A 15,041-nucleotide genomic window follows, 5' to 3' on the forward strand; every position below is an offset into this window, starting at 1 on the left:
TTGAGTTGACTATCTCTTTCCTTTTCCCTCTCACTGTTGTAATGCATCATGTAGGGAGTCACTAGGACAGAAATGCAGCTCACAGTAGCTCAAGCGAAATGGGTTTTTGTGGGGTTTTTATAGGGGGGATTTTTTTTTGGCTCTTAAGTATAGGTGTTCAAATATTGCTGCCTCAATTCTTTATTTCCAGTCTTATGATTGATTAGTAGTTGGCTTCATTCTTTCCTGACTGAAATGAGTTTGTTTTTGTCAATAGTAGCCCCAGTTTTCATTGCAGTTCAACTACGCGTGGAAGGAATACTTCTAGGTGAAGGAGTTGGAGGGCTCCGTGTTGGAGGGCTTGCTAGCGTGAGTGAGCCACGCTGTGGTCAGTACTCAGCATTTGAAAAGGAGCAACAGAAGCAGGGAATCCTTCATTTCATCTGTTGAGATTACATGCTCACCTTTGCATAATTACCTTCCAGAACTGTTATACAGTAGACAAAACAATCACCTAACAAATGTCTGCATGTGATCTCTGTAACTGGGACAAATGGAGAATCACCACAGGAATGCAGAGAGCAAACTCCTTGGCCCTTAGCTAAAAAGGTAGATGTGTAAGAAGACTGTTTTCTTCTGTCCTGATTCCTTACTCTTTATGAAGCTGCAGCAGCTTAAACCCTTGCTGGCAAGATGAGGACTGCCTGTGAGCCCCGCTACCAAATCAATCCCCACCCCTTCCTGTATTCAAAGAACAACTTGCTCCCCTATTATGGTCAAGATTAATTCACTTCTTTTGTGATCCCAGATCCCAGTTAAAACCTTGCATGTTTTCCCACACATCTGTCACTACATCATTTCTGTCGTCTTTCTGTCAAATACCCCAAATCACTGGTAATGTAACTTGTGAATTTATTAATTTTCATAACAAATGACACTTTATAGATGTGATGAAATTAAGGGTCTGGAGATGGAGAGATAACCCCAGATAATTGAAGCAGGACTGATGTTATAGCAAATATCATTGTAAGAGCCTGGGAGAAGTCAGACAGAGAGGTGATAAAGGAAGCATAGTGATGTCCTTTCAAGGGGGAAGAAGGTACTCCAAGCCAAAAAATACAGATGGTTTATAGCCACTAGAGAAGCCAAGGAAACAGATTCTCTCTTCCTGCTCCCAGTGCAGTCAGCAGCCCTGCTGGCATCTAGACTTGAGTCCAGTGAAACTGATTTTGACTCTGGAGTATAGAGCTGTGAAAGTACAAATTTTATTTCCTCAAGCCACTAAGTCTGACTTACGAAACACAACGCTCATCTTTTTTTATTTGTTTGTGTTTGTTTTTGTTTTTGTTTTTCAAGACAAGGTTTCTCTGTGTAGTGTTGGTTGTTATGAATTTGCTTTGTAGACCAGGCTGGCCTCAAACTCACAGAGATCTGTCTGCCCCTGCCCCTGCCCCTGCCCCTGCCCCTGCCTCCAAGAGTACTAGGATTACAGTCACATGCCATGGTGCCCATGGCGAAGTTTAGTTATAGCTTTAATCTTGTAGCTAAGGATCATAGTGGAAGGTGTCTCAAAAGAATGGGAAGGGGCCACATGGTCCTCCCAGGACCACACAAAACAGAGCCACATAATGTTTTCCCAAAGTGAAATCATGCTGTTGTAAGAATTAACTAGAAAATATGATTTAGTGAATAAAACTAGGTATGCAAACACTAATTATTTTAGTCTGGCATGGCACAGAACGAAAAGTCTGAGAGTGAAAAGGAAGGAAAGAAGAAATCAAGGAAAGAACTCTAGGACTTGGAGAATCACAACAGCAACAACAAACCAGTCATTACTGCAATGTCCCCAAGCATCACCATGAGGAAGGGGCAGCTGCCTCATAATCAGTGGGACTTACGTTCAGGTCATAACTAAAACAAACACTTCATCTTGGACTTTAATAGTGAAAAAAAGAAATTGAAAAAGGTTTCATAAACCCTTCCTAGAACCCCAGTGATATGGAAAAGGAAAGTGAATTCTCAGGCTGGGACCCTAGGAGTTTCTTAAAGGACTCCAGAAGATAGAATTATGGGTTCAAAAAGGTCTAATCCTCTTCCCTTCAAGAAGTAGATCTTATACCCCACCTCCTAGAAATACAGCAGGGCTTTCCATGAAACTATAGGATTGCCTTGTAGTAAAAGCTATGCACCTTGATCTGTTCCTCCTGGCTGCTTGCCCATAATCCTCAGCTGCCACTGGATGAAGGGCCATAATGAGAAGCACAGATGTGTTCTAGGCAACTGTCTCCACTAAGAGCCCTGTGACTTAGTGACCAGCAGTGAGGAAGTACTCAGGAAACCCCAGGTAAGTCAATGGGGAGGAAACTTTTGAGATGACTCCAGGCTCTGTCACTGTCTGACTGCAACACAGAGAGCGATGCTGAACAAGAATCCTCTAGCTTAGCTTTGTCAGCACATAGAACAGTGAGGGGCAATAATAAATCATGGTAGTTTTGTACTAGTACGTTTAAGCAGCTGCACACATTTGAAACAAGACAAATATTCATAGAACTGAATCCCGAGTAAGGAAAATGATGGACTACATAGCCCAAAGAGCATGACTGTATGTGCCCAGCCCCTGGATTCCACCATGACACCATGACCTCTGATTTCACTTCCTACTGGATTATAATGTTATTACTTCACCAACTGTGTCGAAAGACATGGTAGGTATTTCATAAATGTGTATAGGGAAAAGAATAGGTGAAAGGAAAAGGCTGGGAGATGACCCCGTGATAAGAGTGACAATCCCAGGACTCCACTAAGATCTCCCAGAGGACGTATTTGGTGAATGGATCCATTGATGCCTGGTGATGACGCAAATTTCACCATCTTAGAATGACCACTTTAGTTCACAACCTAGGACTATTTATATTTTCTATGAGATACATGAACCAAGTCAGCAGGACATACATTCTGGATATACCAGTTACGTTTTAATTATTGAGCTTTATAATTATTTGTTGAAATTCTATTACATTCAAGACACAAAGGTAATGATTCAAAGTAAAATTAAACATTAAAGTAAACCCAAGAGTCTTAGGAAGAAGGTAAAATTAGCATTTTAAGGGAAAAAGAGACATTAAACAATATTCACTTTGACATTCGTATCATATTACATTCTCAGAACCTTGCAGACAGATGCTCACACTTCCCAGCTGCTGGTATTAAAGGGTTCCAGAACTGTTACTTAAAGCAAACATGGGTCCTGAAGTACACTAAGTCCATCACACGTTGGGCAAAGTGTAGTTCAAAGACAGTAGGAGCATGTAAGTTGCACATATCTTACCTGAACCTCGTGGCTTGTTTATAGATAACATGAATTGATGGGTAACACGCTGTGTAAGGATCTCACTTCCTAAGCTTGATTTCTAACTTTTGATTTAAAAAACCTACTGGAAGAGCGAACAGTGTTGGATCCATATTCTCATGTGGCAATAGCCAATAGCCAACTAGTGCCTAGGTTCACCCCCTCCTCAGACAGGATAAGACCTGGTCCCGGCAGCATGTCACTGTTTTCACCACTCCTTGTGCACACAACACCGACAGTATGGCCCGGGGTTCCCACGTGGCTCTAAGAGGTATTGGTATTTGCAACCCTGATCCAAATCAACAGAAAATTCATATTTGAGTCACTTTTCAGTAATTAAAACCTTTACAATTTTCAAATCTCAACAGTCAGATGCTTAAATTGAATCTCTAATCAGACCTGGAATGGGACCACTCTTCTGGTCATGCCAACAAGGCTCTGAAGGAAGTCAAACAACCAAGGACTTACACTCAAGAAAGGACCATCACATCTTCCTTAAGTACAGAATTTTAGGCAATTCTGACCTAGAAGACAGGAATGGGTTAAAGTAGATATTTTAGAGAAAACATTCTTCCTGTAATGGTGACTCTCTCTGACAGCTCCAGATGTTTTTGAATTCTACCAAGAATGAGTGCCAAGACACAGACATCTGGGTGGTGTGGCCTCTTTTCCAGGACCCGTCTTACATGTGGTTTTCCCTGTCTCCACCTTGGGGACAGTGAGTGATCACTGTGACTCACAGTTTTGTGTTTTCTGGCCTCAGTAGCTTGTGGTCTGGCAGTAACTGAGGTCTGGGATTTTACAACAGCTGCTCAGGTCACCTGAGAAAGCAACTGGGCATTCAATGGGGGCAAATCTTATCACCTGGCCAAAAGCCAGGTTTCTCCACTAGAAAATGTGTGTCTATCTGGAACAAAATTTTTAGAAAGGGTCTCATGTAGCCTAAACTGGTTCCAGACTCACTACGTAACTGGGCTTGAGACTGAACTCCTGATCTTATCTACATCTCCTGTATGCTGGGATTAGACATGTCTGACCAGTGTGATGTCTTGACTACAGAATGTGACAGGGTCTCAATTCTTACTTCGTGATTAGGCATAAATTATCTTTATATTATCCTTTGAGTGTAAGACAGTTCCCTGTTATAAGGAATAACTCTTGTGCCTTGTGGATGTTTTCATTGTGTACAAAGAATCATCAGCAAGTAGTGTGGAGATGGAGGCTTACTATTTTTTGTCTGCAACTCATTTAGGATAATTTTATGTTTATCTCAGTACAAGGCTTCCTTACCTAAACTTTCATTTGAGCAAGTGGTCTAGCCACCTTCTGCCGTTGCCTTCCCAAATCCCACTTTTAGACCACCTTCTAGTGGGCTCCCTAACACTTTGATCTTACATTTGCCTTTCCCAGGACCCTTTCCAGCCTCTCCTTGGAAAGAGGCACAGTGTCCTCTGGATCACAGCCATGGGAGAAACACTGATTATGTGATGATCACAGGCACTGCCTGTTCTCTGCAAACAGCACACAACAGTGAGGGGAAAATGTCATGGGGAAAATGCTCACTCCTCCCTTGTTGTGGGAACCCGTGTTGGCACATAGGGATAATAAAACCGGGCAGTTTTACCAGCAGAGGTGAGCAACTTACCAAATATATATGGCTGCTAACATCTGAGCCATCCTTAAGTTCTAGGTGACAGCTAGGGGGTCATAAAATGCAAAATAACACTAACTAGGAACTCATCAAACTTTCCCATATAAATGCCTTCAAAATGGTATGCTTATTTTGAAGTTAATCAGATGGTGACAGAGGGAGGCTTCAAGGCAAGCAACAAAAGTTATTTACATGTATATAATATGAGAAAATATTAGATTTAAATTTTTATTAGGTTCTTAACCAATGAAATGATTTCTTTGCTATTTTCATATCCAAAACACAGCATAGACAGAAAATTTTAGATTAAAGTTATTTCAGTAAATTTGTGTGATTGTCACTTGGATATTCAGCAAGCAAATCTGCTTCTAATGGCTCTTCTTGGTCTTTTCAAAGCCAGAGGCATTACCTGTTATCACAAGTTAATGACTCTAGTATTAGTAATTCTTCTACTGTAACTTTTGTTCTTTGATTATGTGAAGTTCTGAAGGTTTTTGGTCTTGCCTTGATCAAATCCAAATGCTAAGATTATTCCCTATGTTGCTATAAATATATAACCAGGAGGAAAAAAATAAAACCTTAGGAAGGACTGAGGCTCTTTGACCTCCCCACCCCCCCAGGGAGGAGCAGTCCTGTTAGGCCACAGAGGAGGATTTTACAGCCAGTCCTGAAGATACCTGATAAAACAGAGTCAGATGAATGGGGCTTGGAAAGGGGCAGGGTGGAGATGAGAGAGTGAGGGTGGGATTGGGAGGGAATGAGAGAGCGGGATACAGCTGGGATACAGAATTAACAAAATGTAACTAATAAGAAAAAAATAAAATTAATTAAAAAAAAGCAAAGGGTAAAATGGATTTAAGAAACACAATGAAGAATCAAAGAGAGAAAGCAAGCAATGATCTCCCCCACCTACTTCTCTCTGTCTCTCTCCCTCTCCCCCCCTCCCCGAGTGTGAGTGTGTAAAGTTGGAGAACCTAGTTGGAAGTAACTCTTAAAAATGACTTAAAAAACACCAACCTTTTCCTTCTGTGTTGAAGAACTTCACAGTTTACAAAAGTTAGCCACCCTCCAAGCTCTCTTGGAACTCACATATGTCCTTATAATGATGAGGTCATGACCTGCAGGGAGTGCATCGTTGTGCACAGTCCTGTGAGAAGCCAGCATGCTTCGTGATAAGACAGCATTCTATCAAATTAATGTTGTTCTGAGGGAAGACGTGCAAGGATTATTCTGAGAAAGTCATGATAATTCCACAGACTGGGCCAGACAATTTAATCAGTGTGTGGCCAATGTAGTATAAGAGCACTTGATTCGTATAATTTTTTTTCTATTTAACACAACTGGTCTTTCTTTTTTAATTACTGTGAGCTGACCCAACAAAGAGCCAGAAGAAATGTTTCCTTTGTGATGACACGTTGTTGTGTTCAGAAAAGGCAATTTGGGGGTTGACTGTGAAAGAAAAAAGCAGGAGACCTATACCAGACCCTATTCTTGGCTCCTACTTGGAAGGAATAAATGTCTGGAGCAACACCACAGGCATCCATCCACTAAATGCCCGTGATTGTTAGTCTACCCACTGTGGTTCTCTGCAAATCATACATAAGTACATGATGTTCCAAAATGGAAGACCAGTGCTATTGTTAAAGTCATGACAATTTCCTTAAAATTGTTGTTTAGCCAGAGATGCAATATTGTAGAGTACATCACTCAACTTCTTCCCAGCCTTTCTTCTATTTATTCACTTATTTATTTTAATTTATATTTTTAAATTTATTGTTCTCAATATGCCTGGACTGTAGATTCCCCTCCCACCACTCCTCTTAGTTCCCCCTGCCACAATCTTCCAATCTTTCTTCTTAAAAAAAAAGTTGAAGTTTCTGTGTTCAATTCCTCTAAACTTTACTTTTGAGGAAGTTTCATTCTGCACATAAAATAAAATATTTTGTTCTAGAGATTTTTTTTTACAACTAAGACATAATTTATTTCAGAAAGCTATTTTATCTTAAGTGGTTATTTGCAATAAATATAAAGAACAGAGTATTTCATAGACAATAATATTTTAAGATATGGCTAGGACAAAGCATAAAAGAATGCCACTTGTGTCTGAGCCCTTGGAATGTCACCAAAGCCAGAATTAATACCCTAGAAAATAATACTGGAGTGTCCGTACAGAAGCCCCATATAATTGTCACATGAGCAATAAAATATTGTTTTTACACTGGAAGAACTGCAGTACACATCTGCAGGAATCCAGATGCCCCTCCTGACCTCAGACACCCGAAAGGAGTGGATACTGTTTTGCTCTACCCAAAACAAGATATCCCAGGGAAAGCAAATTGCTTGGAGAGACCGACCAAGAATTCTAATCCACATTTAGCAGTGTCTAAGCTTAGGCTTAGAACCTAAGCATTAGAAGGAACTAAACAGAAAGGACTTAAAAAGACTAAGAAGTCCCAAGAGACGTGTGGTTGTTTGAATGAAAATTGCTCCCCATAGACTCATAGCAAGTGGGCTATTAGCCGGCTGTGTTGTAGTGGTGTGACCTTTTGGGAGGAAGTGTGTAACTAGGGGTGGGCTTTGGGGATTCGGAAGCTCAAGCCACATCCTGTAGCTTGCTGCCTATGGGAACAGATGTAGAACTCGCAGCAACCTCTCTGCCACCATGTCTACCTACATGCCACAATACTTCCTGCCATGATGGGAATAGACTAAATCTCAGAGTTGTAAGACCTCTGATTAAATGTTTTTGTTTGTAAAAATTGCCGTAGTCATGATGCCTCTTCACAGGAATAGTAACCCTAACTAAGGGGATGGAGAGACGGCTCAGAGGTTAAGAACGCTGGCTATTCTTCCAAAGGTCCTGAGTTCAATTCCCAGGAACCATATGGTGGCTCACACCATCCATAATGAGATCTGGTGCCCTCTTCTGGCATGCAGGCACACATGCAGACAGAACATTGTATAAATATTTTTAATTATTTTATTAATTACAGTTTATTCACTCTGTATCCCCCTGTACCTCCCTCTCTCCTCCCCTCCCAATCCCACCCTCTGTCTTCCCTACCCCTGTCCACTGATAAAGGAGGTCCTTCTCGCCTTCCCTCTGATCCTAGTTTATCAGGTCTCATCAGGAGTGGCTGCATTGTCTTCTTCTGTGGCCTGGTAAGGCTGCTCCCCCCTCAGGGAAAGTGATCAAAGAGCAGGCCAATCAGTTCATGTCAGAGACAGTCCTTATCCCCATTACTATGGAGGCCACTTGGACACTGAACTGCCATAGGCTACCTGCACATAGGGGTTCCAGGCCATATCCATGAGTGGCCCTTGGCTGGAGTATCAGTTTCAGAAAAGACCCCTGTGCCCAGAATTTTTGGAGCTGTTGCTGTCCTTGTGGAGCCCCTGTCCTCTCCAGGTCTTACTATCTCCCGCTTCTTTCATAAGATTCCCTGCACTCTGCCCAAAGTTTATCTAAGAGTCTCAGCATCTGCCTCGATACCCTGCAGAGTGCAGCCTTTCAGAGGCCCTCTGTGGTAGGCTCCTGTCCTGTTCCCTGTTTTCTCCCTCCTCCAATGTCCATCCTCTTTGCATTTCTGAATGGAAATTGAGCATCTTAGCCAGTCCTCTTTCCTGATTAGCTTCCTTAGGTGTACAGATTTTAGTAGGTTTATCCTATATTATATGTCTAATATCCACTTATGAATGAGTATATACCCTGTGTGTCTTTCTACTTCTGGGATATTTTACTTAAAATGATCTTTTCCAGTTCCCACCATTTACCTGTAAATTTCATGATTTCCTTGATTTTATCTCTGAGTAATATTCCATTGTGTAGATGTACCACAATTTCTGCATCCATTCTTCAGTTGAGAGGCATCTGGGTTGTTTCCAGCTTCTGGCTGTTACAAATAAAGCTGCTACAAACATGGTTGAGCAGATTTTCTTGTTGTATACTTGAGCATCTTTTGGACATATGCCTAGGAGTGGTATAGATGGATCTTGAGGAAGCGCTATTCCTAATTGCCTGAGATAGTGCCAGATTGACTTCCAAAGTGTTTGTACAAGTTTACATTCACAGCAGTGGAGGAGGGTTCCCCTTTCTCCACATCCTCTCAAACATGTGTTATCTCTTGAGTTATTCATCTTAGCCATTCTGATGGGTGTAAGGTGAAATTTCAGGGTTGTTTTGATTTGCATTTCCCAAATAAATCATAAGAAGAAAGAAAGAAAGAAAGAAAGAAAAAGAAAAGAAAAAAAAAGAAAAGAAAAGAAACCCTAACTAAGATAGGATCTCAAGAATTTTAGTACAGAAACAGTGTGCTTTATGGCTGTAATTAAAGACAGTGATATTTATTCCAGTTTCTGGGGGGTGGGGGACATAGAAAACATCAAGGGTATAATTTTTTATTTAATAGGAATAAAATCAGCATTGATTATTTAAAAATACTAAGTTTCCATCTAGAGAATGGTTGAGATAAATTAATGGTTGTCAGGACCATAATGTATCACCAAGAAATTCTAGTGATATTTAATACACGTTTTCTGGCTGTTGTCTACAAGGTTCATGACAGCCTTGCACAAAACAGATATTTATGTATTTGAGCTTCAAAAGGCCTGAAGTTTACCTCCTTCAGGTCCTAACTTTACAGAGTCATCATCCAAGGCACAAGGAGTTTCAGCAAGATCACATAGCTTGATAACAATTCAACTAGGTTCCAGAAACAAACAAACAAACAACAGCAACAAAAAGTGTACCTTTACTCTGGACCAGTATTTTCCCTGGTTTTGGGACATACAACTCGGATGCTACTAACACACACACACAGACACACACACACACACATATGTACATACATACGTACATACATACATACACCTTAAACTTGGTACCTGGTACTTGGTTGACAATAATAGTTAGATTTATGTATCAGTTTAACTGAGCTAAAGAGTAGCTAGCACAATTTTTTTTTTTTTTTTTTTTTTTTTTTTTTTGGTGGTTGTGTGTGTGTGTGTGTTTTATTTTGTTGTCGTTGTTCTGGATATGTCTGTGAAGATACATACAGAAGAAAATAGGATTTGAACTGGGTTAGGAAGCTCCACCCTTAACAACATGAGCAGGTAATATCTAATCCACTAAGGCGTGAAAGAAAGCAAACATGTAGAGGATGAGTAAATTCTTTTTTTTCTCTTGAGTTGATGCTTTCATATTCTCCTACCTTCAGAATTTCTGATTCTTTGAACTTGGGAGTCTGACTTGAGCCAGTGCCCACTCTCCCTATTTTTAGTTTATTCCCCCCCACCTTATGGTTCTCAGGCCTTGGACTGTGATATAAAAACAAAACAGTAGTCATAGAGAATCACTTTAATGAGGTCATAAAAGAAAATGTCCCATGTCTAAAGAAAAGGGGAGCATTCAAATATAAGGCATTTAGAATACCAAAAAGATGTGACCAGAGAAGAACTACTCCTCATGTTATGGTCAACATTTTGGAAACACAATGAAAAGAAATGTTAAAATCTGTGATGTAAAAGCATCAAGGCACCAAAAAGGCAAAAATTGTCAGACTGATAACAGGTCTTTGTAAAAATCGCTTTATTCGCCTGATTCAATTGTTGTCTCAGAGGCTTATTTCTGCTAACCTAGGCCTAGTCCGGGAAGCTTCTAGCCTCCATACAATCTAACCAAGTCCTAGAATGCTTTCAGCCTCTGAGACTTACTGCTGAATAAGCTCACCCTTACTTGTTCTTACTGAGCTCTGGCTGGCTGGTTCAACTCAGCTGTTCTGGCTCAAACTCCTCTGCCCACTGACTTATTCAATCTGGCTTTTCTCTCAGCCTCTGAATTACTCTCCTCAGACTAATTCCAGCAACCTGCTCTAATCTCCTGGCTCTTTCTAATTCTCTGGCTCATTTGGTCTTCAACTGAGGTCAGGCTTTCTCTCCTCTCTCTTCCTCTCTCTTTCTCTCTCTCTCTGCAACCTATCTTGATTACTGTTTTTGTAAAAAGCAGCCTCTTCTCTCTCTGTGTTGCCCCCTAAATAGCTTCACTTTCCTCTCTCTTCTCCTGAGAGTTGGACGTCGTCTATTCCATCAACTCTTTCTCTATTTGTCACCTCTTCTGCCATTAATTAGGCATCACTTTCAAACATAATTTCTTCTACAAATTAACTTTACCTTCATTGTTTGGGATTAAAGGTGTGTACCACCAAGCCTGGATCTAAGCTTTTCTTTATCTGAAACTTGTTCCATACCAGGCTGGCCTTGAACTCAGATCTGCTTGCCTCTGTCTCTTGGATTAAAGGTGTGTTTGTAGTCCAGCCAGATTACACAGACTTAGAAGGTCTTTGGATGTGATCTCTTACCAGAGCAGCCATGTTCTGAATTAAAATTCCTCTACAGGTCTTTTATCAGTATCCCAAAATACTAGGAGGCCATGGAGTGGTGTCTTAGACTAGGAGAACACAGAGTAGTATGTTATACTAGGGGAACACAGAGTTATATATTACACTAAGAGAACATGGAGTGGGATCTATTACACTAGGAAAGCATGAAGCGGTATATTCAGTATATTAACCTAGAAGACCAAGAGGGGTAATATTGGACTCAGAGAACACGGAATGGCATATTAGCGTAGGAGAGCACAAGGGGTGTGTTAGACTAGCAGAACATGCATTGGTATAGTTCCAGTACTGAAAGTAAACAACTTCTCACCAAGCTTGCATCTAGGAATGCTGGTTTTGTTTTGTTAATCACTGGGTAGTAAGGACATTTCACAAGAAACACAAACTAAGATTTTCCATTGCTGCTGTCTTAAGGCTTTATTGCTTCAACAAAACACCATGACTGAAAATCAAATTAAGGAGGAAAGGATATATTCAGCTTATGCTCCTATATCACTTTTATCTTCACAGGAAATCAGGGCATAAACTCAAACAGGGCAGGAACCTGGAGTTAGGAACTATTACAGAGGCTATGGAGGACTGTTGCTTACTAACTTGCTCCCTATGGCTTGCTCAGTCTGCTTTCTTACAGAACCTAGGACCATCAGCTGAAGGGTATTCCCTCCACAGTGGTCTGGGCCCTCCCTCATCAATGACTAAGTAAGAAAATGGCCTGCAGCCAGACCTTATGGAAGCATTTTCTCAATAGAGTTTTCCTCCTTTCACATGACTCTAGCTTAAATCAAGATGACATAAAACTAGCCAGCACAGCTGCCAATCCATCATTAGGGAAAATAAGATAATATCCTAACAAGAGGAAGAAAGACAGTTTTAATAACAGATAAACAGCAAAGAATGAATTTTGTGAGAGAAATAGATGAACAAAAGAGAGCTAAGAAGAAACTCATCATGTTCAACACGGCAAACCATCATATACCTAATGCAGTAGGGAAGAAAGTAAATCACAAACCCCGACCAATCAAAAACAACCAGGAAAAGGTATAAGCACAACTCAGTGACAGTCTTTTCAGAACAATCGTAATAAAAACTGCATATTGGCATAAAAACAGACAGGCCACCAGTGGAATCAAATCGAAAACCCAGATATAAATTACAGGAATTACTAAAATAACTCAGTAATAGTTCATCAAGAAAGAAATGTAAACTAAATGATTGGATTAAAAAAAAATAAGATCCAACTACATATTGTCTCCAAAAAAATTACCTCACTGGCAAAGATACCCATAGGCTGAGAATTGAAAGACTGAAGTCAATCTGTTACACAAATGGAAACTGAAAATAAGATGGTGTAGTTATTCTAATGCCAAGAAAGTAAATTTCCAACCAAAATAATTCAGGAAAGATAAGTAAAGGTACACATATTAACAAAGTAAGAATTTATTAAGAAGATACAACATTCAAAAATAAATATACACTGAAATTCATTTTCTTTAGTTTCTTTTATCTATGTTTTATAATTTTCATTGTAGAGGTCTTTCACACATTTGATTAAATTTGTTCCTTGGTATTTTTAGTAGCTACTGTAAATGATGTAAGTTCTTCGATTTTTATTTCAGGTGCTTCCCTAATGATGTATATCAATGCTACTTGCCATGTTTATTGACTTGATTGTGCAACTTTTCTGGATATGTTTATTAGTTTTAATTTGGGGCGTTGAAGTTTAAGAGTATATGTACAAGATCATGTCACTTACATGTAGCAACATTTAAACTTTTTTCTAATTTGAATGTCTTTTATTGCCATATCTTTCCTGGCCTTTCTTCACTGTGTAGAATGGCAGAGCTGCAAGCAGTCATCCTTGTTCACAAAATGGTGTGTAAGTTATGGGCTATCAAAAATAGTAATAATAAGCACCACTCAGTGACGGATTTTTTCAGAGCAATAGTAATAAAAATTGCATGGTATTAGCATAGAAACAGACAGGTCAACCAGTGAAATTGAATCGAAGACCCAAAATAAAGCCACACACCTATGGGCACCTGATTTTTGACATGAAGAGCCAAAACTATACAATGGAAAGAAGAAAGGATCTTCAGAAAATGATGATTGTCTAACTAGATGTCTGATATAGAAGAATGCAAATAGATCCATATTCACACAAAACTCAAGACCAAGTGGATCAAAGACCTCAACATAAAACCAGAAGCACTAAACCTATCAGAAGAAAAGGAGGGAATCAGCCTTGAATTTATTGGCACAGGAGACAACTTCCTGAACAGAACACCAACAGCTCAGACTCTAAGAGCAGCAATTAATAAAAGGGACCTCATGAAACTGAAAAGCTTCTGTAAGGCAAAGGACACTGTCCATAGGACAAAACATCAGCCAAGAGAATGGGAAAAGATGTTCACCAAGCCAACATCCAACAGAGGACTAATATCCAAAATGTATAAAGAAATTAAACAATAACAACCAAATAACCCAAAATTTAAAAAGAGGTTCAGAGCTAAAATAAGAATTCTCAGCTGAGGAATCTCTAATAGCAGACAAGCACTTAAAGAGATGCTCAACATCCTTAGTCATCAGGGAAATGTAAATCAAAATGACTCTGAGATTCCATATTACACTCATCAGAATGGCTAAGATAAAAAACTCAAATGACAGCACATGCTAGCAAGGATGTGGAACAAAGGGAACACTTCTCCATTGCTGGTGTGAGTGCAAACTTGTACAACCACTTAGGAAATTAATCTGGTGCTTTCTCAGAAAATTGGAAACAGCTCTGCCTCAAGACCCAGCTATTCCACTCCTGGAATATACCCAAAAGATGCTTCACCAAACCACAAGGACTTTTGCTCAGCTATGTTCATAGCAGATTTTTTTTGTACTAGCCGGAAAGTAGAAATAACCCAGATATCTCTCAACCGGATAAAAAAAATTGTGGTACATTTACACAGTGGAATACTACTTGACTTTAAAAATAAAAAAGTCATGAAATTTGCAAGCAAATGGATGGAACTAAAAAAAGACCATACTGAGTGGGATAACACAGGCCCAGAAAGACAAACATGACAGGAATCTGGGGTCAACATTAATAAATTTTCAGTCACACATAAGTAGTTTTATTATGTGAGTTAATATTATGATCACTTGTATTTAAAATTTAAATAGTATTTAAGGGCTGTCTACTGATCATAAACTCTAACGTATTTGTGCTGATGAACTTGGTGTAGATACTACCATCATGGAGTTGTTGAAGGGTTAGAGAGATTTAAAGGCTTTCTCTTTCCCTTGAGCTGAGAAATCTATCCTCTTGTCTAAGTGATCACAGGTCCTGGTTTCTTACAGTTTCAGACCTTGGAATTTACAGAAAAGTTTCCTACTATCTCTTAGGCCTTCAGCCTCAGACTGGGACTTTTATCATCAGCTACCCTGGGCTCTGCCCTCCAGCCCACAGTTAAATTGCTCCATTAGATTTGTCCATTCTCATCTTTCATATGAAGAACTTCTCAGCTTCCATAATCTTGTAAGCCAGAAATTAAAGTAAGTGTTTGGCAGATATATATTGGTCATTGATGTAGATTATAGATAGGTAAGTAAACAGGTAGGTAGATAGATAGATAGATAGATAGATAGATAGATAGATAGATAGATAGATAGATAGATA

The sequence above is a fragment of the Psammomys obesus genome, unplaced genomic scaffold (genome assembly GCF_907164565.1).
Source record: "Psammomys obesus unplaced genomic scaffold, mPsaObe1.curated_primary_1811, whole genome shotgun sequence".
Lineage (NCBI taxonomy): Eukaryota > Metazoa > Chordata > Mammalia > Rodentia > Muridae > Psammomys > Psammomys obesus.